The 14,476-nt window shown below is 48.8% G+C and overlaps 1 protein-coding gene across 1 annotated transcript in view; it reads left to right on the top strand.

The window, feature by feature from the left end:
- Positions 1-3,110: 3,110 nt before the first annotated feature.
- Positions 3,111-14,476, top strand: part of NSD2 (nuclear receptor binding SET domain protein 2) — a 106,347-nt gene continuing 94,981 nt past the window's right edge. The window contains exon 1 of the mRNA XM_089692263.1: positions 3,111-3,353. The gene's annotated coding sequence lies outside the window, so the exon portion shown is untranslated. The remainder of the gene's footprint in view (positions 3,354-14,476) is intronic.

Here is a 14,476-nt window from a genome sequence, read left to right as displayed (position 1 = left end):
CTGTTCTCTAGCTGATCGCCATGGACTTTTTGGACACCATGGACGTTTCTCAGTTTCCAGGCAGAAACAACAGTAAAAATGCAGGCAGGGCACAGGACAAAGCACTCGGGACAAAATGTATGTGAAATGGTTTGATACAGTAATGTAATACTATGTGATTTTAGTGTATTGAGTGAATGTCACTTTTTCATTTTTAAATTTCCTGCCGGATCTGTCCCCCGTACGTCCTGACGTCGCAGGGAACGGAACCCAGAAGACGGATGCCGGCATCGGCCGGAAGACATGGCCGGGGACGCTGCAGGAGGGACATCGCGGGAGCGAAGGACAAGATAAGTGAAGAAGGGATCCTGGAGCAGCGCTGCAGGGTATTCCCGAGTGTAGCTCGGGGTTACCGCTTGTGGTACTGAAACTTTACCCCGAGCTACACTCGGGAATACCGCCAGGGAGGTTATGATACAGTGCCTTGCTGTAAGGCCCGCCTATGGATGGGAGGGATCTCCTGGCCCCCCCGAAAGGAGCCAACCTGTCTCCTGGAACCAATACCTCTGTCTCTTGGCTTCTGAGTGGGTCCTCTGACCCCTTAATAAGACCTTTCGTCTCCCCCCACTGGGAGCCCTGACTTATTCTAAGAGCCGAGTATATATCAACACCTCAGTGTCTAGCAAAACCTGGACACAGGATTGAATGTCCTGATTCAGAGCTGCAGAAACCAGAGAAAGCCCACATGCACATGTGCCATTAGTGTGCTTCCCTCTTGCAAAATCTGATGTAAACTTCCTAATCACACAGTGGCATGGCTTCGCACTGCCACAACTGACACTGTACTAATGGCACTAGGTAGGAAGGGGGTCAACATCTGGGGCAATCAAAGGGTCAACTGTGTGCCTAAGTCCTGATGTACACTGGGCGTTTTGCAAACGCTGGTAGCATTAGTTGTATAAAATCAAGATAACAGCCCGGTCACATCAAGTGCGACTTGGCATGCGATTTGCAAATCGTATGCCAAGACGCACCCTGTTGTCCACTATTACAGGGGTCATACCAGTGCGGTTCTGACTTGGCATGTTTATTATACTCACTGTGGAACCTGAGGGGTTAATCCTCTGCATTGTGTAAAAACGCTGTTTGATCCTGTCTTCTCTGATCCTCCCCTTCTTCCAGCATCCCCCCTCTTATCGCCTGATAAGACATATGGTGTGGGGTCACTTTGCACATGCTCAGTTTGGTGTGTATTGCTAGAGGTTTTTTTTATGCACGTGCTCAGCACTGTCCAGACAGAGGGTCAGGGGTCCTGCATCCTCCTACAGCAGAATGAAAACTCCTCCTACACGCTTAGCATGTTCTCGGCTGGACGCTAAAAGTCACAGGACTTCTCTACCTGCTGAAGACAAAAGGTATTTAGCAGTTTATATTTACTAAATTAATTGCACTTCCACGTTGTGTGTACTGTGGGAGACCAGATGTAATAAATGCAGGGTCCGGGGTTTAGTAACACTTTAACTGCTTCCTGTCCGCCCTATAACAGAAGTACTGCAACAGGGTGGCAGAGATGCACAAAATAACGTATATATATGTGATTTTGGATTTACGGGTAGGGGGTGAGCGCGCTCCCTACCAGCGCCGCTATTGGCTTCTCGGCATGTCAATCACCGGGTCCCGACTGCCGGAGATCATCAACGGAGCTGACAGGGGAGAGGTCTGTATGTAAACAATACGGGTCCCTCCCCCGTCAGCGCACAATACGGGTCCCTCCCCCGTCAGCGCACAATACGGGTCCCTCCCGTCAGCGCACAATACGGGTCCCTCCCCCGTCAGCGCACAATACGGGTCCCTCCCCCGTCAGCGCACAATACGGGTCCCTCCCCCGTCAGCGCACAATACGGGTCCCTCCCCCGTCAGCGCACAATACGGGTCCCTCCCCCGTCAGCGCACAATACAGGTCTCTCCCCCGTCAGCACACAATACAGGTCCCTCCCCTGTCAGCGCACAATACAGGTCTCTCCCCCGTCAGCACACAATACAGGTCCCTCCCATCAGCACAAACAGGTTGCAACACAAAGCAGCTTGTCTACATAGTAAAATGCACAGTTAACCCTTTGATTGCCCAGATGTTAACCCCTTCCAGCCCAGTGTCATCAGTAGTGTCAGTGCTTTTTATTAGCACTGATCACTGTATTGGTGTCACTGGGGATGTCAGTGACACCAAATCAGTTCCCCCCCAGTGTCGGAATGCCCGCAGCAGTCCCGCTATTACTAAAAAATAAAATCCCAGTATATATACCGCCATTTGTAGACACTAGAACTTTCACTTAAACCAATTAATTTCCACGTATTGGGATGTTTGTAGCACAGACTTGTCGCAGAATACATTTTGGCATACATTTATGAAGAAATTTACTTTTTTAAAATTTTTCTTACTGGATGTTTTATAGCAAAAAGACAAATATATAGTTTTTTTTCAAAATTGTCGTTTTTTCTTTATAGCACAAAAAATAAAAACCGCACAGGCAATGAAATACCACCGAAAAAAGCTCTATTTCTGGAGAAAAAAGGGTGTAAATTTAATTTGGGCGCAGCGTTGCATGACCGCGCAATTGTCAAAGTAACGCAGCGCTATACCGCATAAACGGCCTGGTGGGAGGGGGGGGTAAATCCTCTGCAAGTCAAGTGGTTAAAGAAAAAAAATTCCTGTAGTGAAAACGTTTTTCCACGTTTTTCTAGTCACAGCATTGCTACCCATTAGAGCACCACTGGGAAATAACGGCACCAAACCATGCCGTGCGTTTAGCCGCGTTTTTGGTACGTTGGGGGGTGAAGGCCTTGTAGAGGAACCCACAGCTGAGACTAGGACGGATATATGGGCCCGCGCACGAAGAGGGAAGCGAATGTCACCAATTGTATTCGTAGAAGGGGGACTGATAACAGACGAGGAGCCCGGCGGTAGAGACGCTCGGGGCCGCGCACGGCTGTTTATGAAACACGTCAGAGTAGCGGGGCGCGCGGGGCACACAGGAGACCCTCTCTCTCGCCCGCCGTGCCCTCCCAGCTCACTGGCGCCACCCATCGGCCGCTCCGCCCCCTCAGCGACGTCACACTCTCCAAACGTTACGTTTTGAAAATTACTCCGGCCGCGCGGCCGTCTCTCACCCCCTCAGCAGCCTATCAGAGGCGCGGATTTTTCCCGCGGGCAGCCGAGGAAGGGTGGGCGTGCCCGGTGCCTCCGTGGGGCGTACCCGGCCGGACGGAGGGGGAGGAGCTTCGCCTGCCCGTGTGCCTGTCTTCTCTCCATTGATTGCCAGCCAGCGGCAGCAGCAGCTCTCACCTCGGCGCGCACATAAGGATGCGACATTCAGGTCACCGCTCTCTTTTTTTTCCCGCCACTTGTCCTGTCCGTGTGTCCGGGCCCGGGGGGAGCGGGAGAAGGGGGGGAAGGGAAACCCGGGGCCCGGCGGCTCCATCTTACAGGAGGAGGGTGGAGGGGGGTGGCTGGGCCTGAAACTTGGCGGGATCGGCAGTGGCCGGCTATTCCCAATGTACGATCCGCTCCTCGGGGCTGAGATAATGTTGTTATGGGGGGAGGAGGGGGCAGGGCCGGACTAGAGACCTCTGTGTGCGATTATTATTGTTATGTTGGTGTGTGGAGGCATTATTACTATTTATTATGCAGCATGTTCTGTATGGGCGCCGTGGTTCCAGAGTGGGTGCCGTGCACCGCCGTGGTTCCAGAGTGGGCGCCGTGGTTCCAGAGTGGGCGCCGTGCACCGCCGTGGTTCCAGAGTGGGCGCCGTGCACCGCCGTGGTTCCAGACTGCCATGGTTCCAGAGTGGGTGCCGTTGTTCCAGAGTGGGTGCTGTGGTTAGAGTGGGCCCTGTGCACCGCTGCGGTTCCAGAGTCGACGCCGTGCGCAGTCGAGGGTCCAGTAGACTGGTATGGGCTCTGTATGCTACTCTCTGTAGACTGTTGTATGGGGCCCATACGCTAGTCCAGGTTCTGTAGACTGGTTCATGTGGTCTATACAGGCTCTGATCTGGAACCCGTACGCTAGTCCAGGTTCTGTAGACTGGTGCTTGTGGTCTATACAGGCTCTAGACTGGTCTGGAACCCGTTCGCTAGTCTAGGTTCTGTATATGCCCCGTATGTTACTCTAGGTTCTGTAGACTGTTGTATGGGGCCCATACAGAACGTAGACTGGTCTAGGCCTCGTACGCTAGTCTAGGTTCTGTAGACTGGTGCATGTGGTCTATACAAGACCTAGACTGGTCTGGACACCGCACACTAAACCAGGTTCTCTATAGGCCTGGTATGTTACTCTAGGTGCTGTAGAATGTTGTATGGGGCCCATACAGAACGTAGACTGGTCTAGGTTCTGTATGGGCCTTGTATGCTACTTTAGGTTCCGTAGACTGCTGTATGGGCTCATACAGAACATAGGCTGGTCTGGGCCTCGTATGCTAGTCTAGGTTCTGTAGACGGGTGTCTGTGGTCCATGCAGAACATGGACAGGTCTGGGCCCCGTTTCTGTAGCCACACGCCTGTGGTCCATACAGAACATGGACTGATCTTGGTCGCATATGTGTAGACTGGTGCCTGTGGTCTATACAGAACATAGTCTGGGCCCCGTGTGTGTAGACTGGTGCCTGTGGTCCATACAGAACATAGTCTGGGCCCCGTGTGTGTAGACTGGTGCCTGTGGTCCATACAGAACATGGACAGGTCTGGGCCCCGTGTGTGTAGACTGGTGCCTGTGGTCCATACAGAACATGGACAGGTCTGGGCCCCGTGTGTGTAGACTGGTGCCTGTGGTCCATACAGAACATGGACAGGTCTGGGCCCCGTGTGTGTAGACTGGTGCCTGTGGTCCATACAGAACATGGACAGGTCTGGGCCCCGTGTGTGTAGACTGGTGCCTGTGGTCCATACAGAACATGGACAGGTCTGGGCCCCGTGTGTGTAGACTGGTGCCTGTGGTCCATACAGAACATGGACAGGTCTGGGCCCCGTGTGTGTAGACTGGTGCCTGTGGTCCATACAGAACATGGACAGGTCTGGGCCCCGTGTGTGTAGACTGGTGCCTGTGGTCCATACAGAACATGGACAGGTCTGGGCCCCGTGTGTGTAGACTGGTGCCTGTGGTCCATACAGAACATGGACAGGTCTGGGCCCCGTGTGTGTAGACTGGTGCCTGTGGTCCATACAGAACATGGACAGGTCTGGGCCCCGTGTGTGTAGACTGGTGCCTGTGGTCCATACAGAACATGGACAGGTCTGGGCCCCGTGTGTGTAGACTGGTGCCTGTGGTCCATACAGAACATGGACAGGTCTGGGCCCCGTGTGTGTAGACTGGTGCCTGTGGTCCATACAGAACATGGACAGGTCTGGGCCCCGTATGTGTAGACACACGCCTGTGGTCCATACAGAACATGGACTGATCTCGGTCGCATATGTGTAGACTGGTGCCTGTGGTCTATACGGAACATGGACTGATTTTGACCCCATATATGTAGACTGGTACCGGTGGTCTATACAGAACATAGATCGGTCTGGCCCCGTATATGTAGACTGGTGCCTATGGTCTATAGGGAGCATAGACCGGTCTGGTGTATGTGTAGACTGGCGCCTGTGGTCTATACGGAACATAGATTGGTCTGGGCCACGTATATGTAGACTGGTGCCTGCGGAATATACAGAACATAGACCGGTCTGGGCCACGTATGTGTAGACTGGTGCCTGTGGTCTATAGGGAACATGGACCGGTCTGGGCCCCGTATGTGTAGACTGGTGTCTCTGGTCTATACGGAACATAGACCGGTCTGGGCCCTGTATGTGTAGACTGGTGCCTCTGGTCTATACGGAACATAGACCGGTCTGGGCCCTGTATGTGTAGACTGGTGCCTCTGGTCTATACGGAACATAGACCGGTCTGGGCCCTGTATGTGTAGACTGGTGCCTCTGGTCTATACGGAACATAGACCGGTCTGGGCCCTGTATGTGTAGACTGGTGCCTCTGGTCTATACGGAACATAGACCGGTCTGGGCCCTGTATGTGTAGACTGGTGCCTCTGGTCCATACGGAACATAGACCGGTCTGGGGCCTGTGGTCCATACGGAACATAGACCGGTCTGGGGCCTGTGGTCCATACGGAACATAGACCGGTCTGGGGCCTGTGGTCCATACGGAACATAGACCGGTCTGGGGCCTGTGGTCCATACGGAACATAGACCGGTCTGGGGCCTGTGGTCCATACGGAACATAGACCGGTCTGGGGCCTGTGGTCCATACGGAACATAGACCGGTCTGGGGCCTGTGGTCCATACGGAACATAGACCGGTCTGGGGCCTGTGGTCCATACGGAACATAGACCGGTCTGGGGCCTGTGGTCCATACGGAACATAGACCGGTCTGGGGCCTGTGGTCCATACGGAACATAGACCGGTCTGGGGCCTGTGGTCCATACGGAACATAGACTGGTTTGGGCCGCATACGCTAGTCTAGGTTCTGTGGACTGGTGCTTGTGGTCCATACAGGACTGTATGGGTCCTCTGTGGGGATTTCTCCCCATACTCCATTGCTGGTCATACGTCTGGAATCACAGGATTGTGTAGCATTCTTCCACCACGCTGGCTTGGCAAAGCTTGAGGCGGCCTTGACTCATCCGTTGGAATGTCGGAAGTTCATCTGGTCTCCTAACGTGCTGGAAAGGCTCCAGGCCTTCTACCTTCATGAATTCTATGCATGGAGGTTAAACAAATCTTTGTGTGTGCAGCATCCCCCCCCCCCCAATACATACCTGAGCCAATCACGATCCAGCGGTTAACGAGCGTCTCGGCTCTCTGGGGACTGTCCCTCCTTTTTGGCTGAGACCGCAGGTGGAGCCATTGGCTACCGCTGCTGTCAATCAGAGCTGCTTGCTCTGTGGGCACCATTGGCTACCGCTGCTGTCAATTAGAGCCAGTGAGGGGGTGGGCTGAGCTGCAGCTGTGTGTGTGAATGGGCACACAGGGCAGCAGCTCAGGAGTAAGCCAGCTTGGGTGCCCCCATAGCAAGCTGCTTGCCCTGTGGGCACCTGGCAGGAGGGAGGGGTAAGAGCGCCAGTGGGGGAACCGAGAAAAGGAAGATCTGGGCTGCTCTGTGGAAAACCATTACACAGAGCAGGAAAGTATAACTGTTATTTTAAAACAAAAAAAATCCTTAATATGACTTTAAACCCCTCATACATGTTACAATCCCCCTCATACATGTTACAATCCCCCTCATACATGTTACAATCCCATTGTACAGTGTTTTAGGCTAGGCCTTTTTCACACGGCTGATCTGATCATGTGTGCCTGTCTGTTTTTCAGGCGGACCTGATTGGAAGGACCATGCAGTCCTATGGACAGGCCAGTGTGAATGGGCGTGTTTGTTTACGCCCGCGTGCTTCCGGGTCAGATTAGAGCCGCTAAAAAGGCGAATGACTGCGTCCTTTTCCGTTTTGGCAGACTGGATCGGAGGAAGCCTGATATAAACTGATAGCAGTGTCTATGTACACCGATCACCCATAGAGATCAGCTGGGACTGTCCGTTCCCGCTCTGCAGATACTGAGTGGGCACAGATGTGACATCCATCCCGCTCTGCTCCGGGATCAGCGTACAGAACCTGTGCTGAACAGCAGAATCCAGCCTGTGTGAAGGGGCCTTGGATCAACGGTCTTCCTGATTGGATGTAGATTGAATGGAGAGATTCGTTAGGTCCTCCTATTGCATATTTCTGGTAGTCAGTTGTACAAATATTGTTTGGTCAGATTCTAGTGTGTATGGTTACCCTTAGGGGGCTTATATGTGGTTATACTGCACCTCTCTGAAAAGTGATATGTGGGTGGGTTGCTTTTCAGAGGACATTTGTCCTGTGTATTGCTTTTGGGTAGCCCGTTTATTTGAATGGATTGCCAGCCGCATCAAAATTGCCTCAACAAAGTGCATGAACTGAATTGCATCACTGCAAATTGCATGGCTACAGTGGCCCAGCTTGGACGGGTGGAAGCACACTTGTCATACCTGTGTGACCACATTGGAAGCGGAGGATCACTGTAGTAGTCTCTGCTGTCTTCTGGATCCTACTTGGAGCTGCTGCCATGCTTCTTCATTTACATAGGGTGCACTCCTGACATGTCACACCCCCCCCCCCCCCTTTTTTTTTTCTTCTCTTAATGAGTGCAAAACATTCTGTTTGGACAAGGTAAAGAGGCAGGGTGGGGACTTCAGTCTCCACCTTGTCCAATCAGAATGCCTTGTCTACATTGAGGAAAGAAAGCAAGGCATTCTGTTAATGGTGCCCATGCCAAACAAGTGATACCCCCCAATGTGCTGAGAGCAGCCACTCAGCACAGGACCCAGAGGACAGTGAAGGTTCACTGTAGTAATGGTGGCTACTACCATGATTATCCCCCTACTACAGGGATTCCCACAGGTATGGAACCTGTAGACTTGTTGGTCGACATGGGGCCGATGTAACCTTACAATGAAATCCATACCTAGAATTGAAGTCTATGTAAACCCTCACCTTGTAAAACCTGTTCAGTTTAAAATAGAAATGAAAGGCAAAACGTTGTGTATAGATATAAAAAAAATTGTAAATACTCAACCCCCCCCCCCCCTCTTTATAAGTGATCACTTTCACTCTGTTCTCAGATGCATAGAAGCTGGGGGAGGAGAAGCAACAGCACACAGATCTTCCCAGTGAATGGCGGGGGGGGGGGTGTCAGGACAAGTCAGATCATTGGCGGAAAGCAGGCTGAGTTCCCAGCACAGCTAGAGAACTGACCATGCTGTACTCTCATGCTTAGTGTGATCAGTTCTTAATGGGAAAGCAGAGGGAATGGCAGGAACACCAGGGGTTTCACACAAAGAACAGGAGACTTTCATACCAGTGTATGGTACAGCAGGCACATATCAGGAATATGAAATGTTTGGTTTACATGTCCTTTAAAATGGTTCCAAAGTCTAAAACTTTTTCATTGGTGTCTTCAAAGTCGTGCCATTTTCCAGTGTGACATTGATGCAACTTTTGGTGTGACTGATCTGACATTCTCTGGACCTCTTCATAGTTGCTGCGACTTAAATCGCAACAATTTGAACTGATGCCATTGGAAAGAATGGGATGTGATTTTGACAAGTTGCTAAAGTGTGAATAGAGCCAAAGGAAGTTCTTCAGTCTATTCTGCCAAATTCTGCTGCATTTTTAAAGGCTTCCCGAGGATCCACCAGTCATCGGTCCCCAGTGCCAGCATCTCAACTGTAGGCTGTGGATGGCCAGCTGCCCTCCGTGTGAGCCGTGCTGCGCTTAGTCAATGGCCCTGCAGCCTTCTGGACCTTGTGACGTGTCCCAGAAGGATGCTGGGGGGGTGAGATGAACTTCTGCTCGGGTCACCTTGGCGAGTGGGAGCAGGTACATGTCAGGTAAATGCCCCTCCCACCCCCAAAAAGAAAATGCCTAAGGGAGAATGGAACTTGCCCTTTTGGGTGAAGTTCCACTTTTTTTTTTTTTTTTTGATGCATTTTTATTGAATAAAACAAAATGAAGAAAAGTATATACAGACACAAGAAGTACAAGTCAGCAGCCAATCAGATACAATGCCATAACATGTGACCTATGTGATCTCAAGAATGTCTTTGGAATCAGAACTCCCAAAGGGGAGCAAGAGGCCACACCCAATTGCACGATAAGGAACAAGAACTACTTTTTTTCATTTTTATGAATGGATTCTGGGCTTCTTCACACCATTCTGGTGACCTGTGTTGATCTGCATAGATTACTGCAAGGACACATAGAGAACGGTTCTCTCATACCAGTACACTGTACTGAGGTACAGTAGATTGCAGTGTGCTACAATGTTTTGCAGCTCATCAGTGTCGCAATGTGTGGCATTGCATAGACGTGAAGAAAGTGGCATTTTCTGACACTTCAAGTGACACTAAACTCTGGTTTAGAAATAATTCTTTTCAAGTGTGTATTCCTAACTTTGTGTTACTAAACCCAGGACCCTGCATTCACTCATACATAGTGTGATGCCGGTATATATACTGGAGTTTTTTTATTTTTACTAGTAATGGCGGCGATTAGCAACTTATCTGCTATATACACTGGGGGAGGGGGGAACTAACTGCCACTGACATCTCTAATGACACTAATACAGGGATCAGTGCTAATAAAAAGCAGACACTGTACTAATGGCACTGGGCAGGAAGGGGTTAACATCTGGGGTGATCAAAGGGTTAACTGTGTTGTTGTACTTGGTGTGCTGTGTGTGATTTACTATGTAGAGAAGCTGCTTTGTATTGCTCTACTGGGAGGGACCTGTGTTGCGCGCCGGCAGGGGAGGGGACCTGTGTAGCGCGCCGGCAGGGGAGGGGACCTGTGTAGCGCGCCGGCAGGGGAGGGGACCTGTGTAGCGCGCCGGCAGGGGAGGGGACCTGTGTAGCGCGCCGGCAGGGGAGGGGACCTGTGTAGCGCGCCGGCAGGGGAGGGGACCTGTGTAGCGCGCCGGCAGGGGAGGGGACCTGTGTTGTTTAAATACAGACCTCTCCCCTCTCAGCTCCGCTGGCAATCGCCTAGAATCGGCGGCTGGGACCCGGTGATTGACTTGCCGAGGAGCCAATAGCGGCACAGTTAGGGAGTGTGTGCACGCTCGCCCCCCCCTTCCCGCAAATACAAAATCATGTGTATATATACGTGATTTTGCGCATCAATGCCGCCCTGTAGCAGTACTTCTGCTATAGGGTGGTCAGGAAGGGCTTAAAGTGTTACTAAACCCCCGGACCCTGCATTCACTATATCTGGTCTCCCACAGTACACACAACATGGAAATGCAATTATTTTGGTAAATATAAATTGCTAAATACCTTTTCTCATCAGCAGTTAGAGCAGTTTTGTGACTTCTATCAGTGTCCGGCCGAGCACTGGTTACAGCTTGTAGAAAGAGTTTTCATTCTCCTGTTGCAGGACCCCTGACCTCTGTCTAGACAGTGCTGTTTGGCCCCGTGCTGATCACATGCACTCTCCCAAGAAAAGAAAACTCTAGCAATACACACCAAACTGAGCATGTGCAGCTTGTCCATAGCCTCTGTTCTATCAGGAGATATTTGGGAGACACTGGGAGAAGGAAGGGGATCAGGGAAGTCAGGATCAAACGGCTTTTACACAATGTGGAGGATTAACCCCTTAGGTTCCACAGTGAGTATAACATGCATGCTCTACTGCATATACAGACTGATGTTACTGTTGTGGGTTTAGTAACACTTTTGTTAAATTTCTGTTGCTCTGCTCTCAGCTGCCTCCTTCTGCATTACTCTGGTTTAGAAGGTGGTTTTGTGTGTTCTCCATGTCCCCACTGTACGTAGGAATGTAGCTACCCTCTATTTCCTTAGAGGTACGACGGATGGACGTGTGTGTATAGAGCACTACAAACGATTGCAGTTAGTGTGCACTGCTCATTGTTAAGCAGAACTCTGGTTAAACCTCCATGGGTTAACTGCTCGTTTATTGCATAGGGGCTTAGGTAAAACCTGTACTTACCCATTCCTCTGATCCTCCGGAAAACGTCTTCCCCACGTCCAGAGGTGGACTGTTCTTGCCATCCTCGCATCCAGAGCTGGTCTGTGGGCATGATGTCAGGAACAGCCCATTCACAAGACTGGCAGCGTGGTGGGGACCAGTCTTGCACTTGGAGGATTGATGGATTAGGTAAGTATATCCGGTTCCTATGGCCGAATGGCGCCAGCAAAAACCCTCACCGCGCTGGGTGGACGCCATATGACGTCCTTTCGGGCATGCGCAGTTTGCATGCCTGCAGAGCCACTCAGCAGCACGATCTGCCTCAGACACGGCCGATGACAGATCTGAGTACCGGCCCCATTGCCGGTACCTTGTGACCTTCTGTGACCAATCACAGCAGGTCACATGACAGTTGTATACAATGGATGGCTTCCTATCATACCATCCATTGTATACAAGTGTGGCTAGCTGTGAATGGTCACAGCGATCACATGCACAAGCTGGGCCAATCACAGTCCAGCTGTGTCCTGATTAGCTGTGGCCAAGTCACAGTTAAGAAAAAAAAAAAAATCCTGACTGAATCGATTTCATTCAGGTAAATGCTCATTCAAGTAATTCTTTGCTATAAGCAAATTGTGTTTTAAAAAAAAAAAAAAAAAAAAAAAAATCACTTCCCCAAAGTAGTACAATGTTACTATAGTAACTTTGTACTTTGGTCATATTGAAAAAATCTTAAGAGAAAAAAATAAAATGTAAAAAAAATTATTTTTTTCTTTCGTACTGTCACCAGTGTCCCTGATCACCGCCGTGCCAGTTATGAGGAAGCTGTACATGTGACAGTATGTAAAAAAAAAAATTAGTGAAAATCATTTTTTTCTTTTTTTCTGAAAAATTATGACAAAAAAATTACAACTTCAGAAAACTCGCCATGCCTCTTATGAAGTACGTCGGACTGTCTACTTTGCAAAAAGGGGTCATTTGGGGGATATCTGTACTGTTCTGACATTCTTGCACCTCAAGAAATTAGATTGGCTGTCAGTACTTCAGGATTGATCAATATTCAGATCTATACCATAGTTTGTGAACTCTATAACTTTCCTAAGTTATTCCTTTGGTTATTTTCACCAAAGACGTAGTAGAATACATCTTGGCCTAAATTTATGAAGAATAATTATCTGCAAACTTTTATAACAGAAACAAAGAAAACGTGTGTTTTTTTTTTTTTCTTCTTTTTCTTTCTTCACAATTTGTTTTTTTTTTTTTCTTTTTTTTTGTTAGCAAAAAATAAAAACCCCGGCGGTGATCAAATACCACCAAAAGAAAGCTCTATTTGTGTGAAGGAAATGATAAAATTTTAGTTTGGGTACAATGTTATATGACCGCACAATTGTCATTCACAATGTGAGCGCGCTGAAAATTGGCCTGGGCAGGAAGGGGGTAAAGTGCCCGGTATGGAAGTAGATATCTTTGCTTTCTGAGCCCCTAGACAACAATGAGCATTTAACCAATGCAGTGCTGGCATAGCCTCACTGCAAGGGAAAGTAATAATTTTGCCCAGGTTTATTTAACAAATTAAATAGAGGAAGGAAAAGGGGAGGTTTGGGAGATCACAGTTTACGTTACAAGGAGGCAGAAAATCACAGTTGGAAATGGTTTAATAAAAAAATAGTTGGCAAAGGATATGTATGGATTTTTATTTTGGAGAATAAGGATATTACGTGGTGTCAATTTCAATAAAGTTTGAAAAGGGTAAACTGTGCCTTGCATTGCATCAATACAAAACCCCACCCAGCCGATACTAAACCATGAATGTATTAAATTGGAACTAAACCGTTGGATGGCCATCTTCCACCCCTCCTCCGCGCCATCTTAAAAACTGTGGCACATGTGTGCTGCTGGTGTCTCCTAGGTATGGCTTCCCCTGCGCTTGTACACACTGCCAGCCCCTGTAGGGGGGTGTCCAGCGGATATAATCCATGAGCTCTGGGGACTGACCTGTGACAGGGAAGGTTGTTATCTGGTGGTGCATAGTACTGTGTAAACGTTCCATTCATTTTGGACTATAGATTTTTGTCTACAATGACTTAAAGGTAAATCCCCACTTCAAGCAGGAAAAAAAAGCCCTTGCACTGACACCCCCCCCCCTTTTTAGGTGCCATATACAGTATGTACCAAAACAAAACTGGGCATGTATGTACTCTCCTTACCCCCGACGTTCATACTGCAGGGGGTGATATTATCCCCATGTTTTGCAAGATAACAGTAGTTAAGTCTAAAGGAAAAAAAAATGTAATGTTTGTATGCATCACATTATAAAAGACTTGCCTTAACCTCCCTAGCGGTCTGATTATGTTAGTATTTCTGTGCTCAAAGCGGTACATTTTTTTGCATGGAAATGTCTTTTTTTTTTTTTTTTTTTTTTTTTTATTGTAGGCCTGTAAATTTTAGGAAAAACTCACTGAAATCTGTCCGAACAAGAGTCTAGTAAACATCCCGAGTATGATAAAATTTGAAACCTGAAATCAAAAATTATAATTTAATAAACAAAAATAATATATTAAATTTAATGCAATACTATAATTAAATCAAAAACACTGAAATTTGAAATATAGCACCAAGTTCGCACTGAGCAAAGTCGCAAAATCGTTTTCAGTGTCTGATGAGGAATTTCCCTTCAAATCATTATCACTCAATTCTGCAAGTGGTTCTAATTTACTATCGCTGTTCTCTAGCCGGTCTAAAACCACTTTTGACCTAAAGGGACGCTTTTTGGACGCCATGGACGTTTCTCAGGGCACAGGACAAAGCACTCGGGACAAAATGTATGTGAAATGGTTTGATACAGTAATGTTTTACTATTTGATTTTAGTGAATGTCACTTTTTGACATTTTAAATTTCCCGCTGTTCCGTCCCCGTTTGTCCCGACGTCGCAGGGAACGGAACC

This window comes from Staurois parvus, unplaced genomic scaffold (assembly GCF_062004578.1).
Source record: "Staurois parvus isolate SC_StPar_1 unplaced genomic scaffold, SC_StPar_1.0 ptg000581l, whole genome shotgun sequence".
NCBI lineage: Eukaryota > Metazoa > Chordata > Amphibia > Anura > Ranidae > Staurois > Staurois parvus.
The sequence above is the reverse complement of the archived record's forward strand: the minus strand, read 5'-3'. Positions and strand labels throughout refer to the sequence as shown.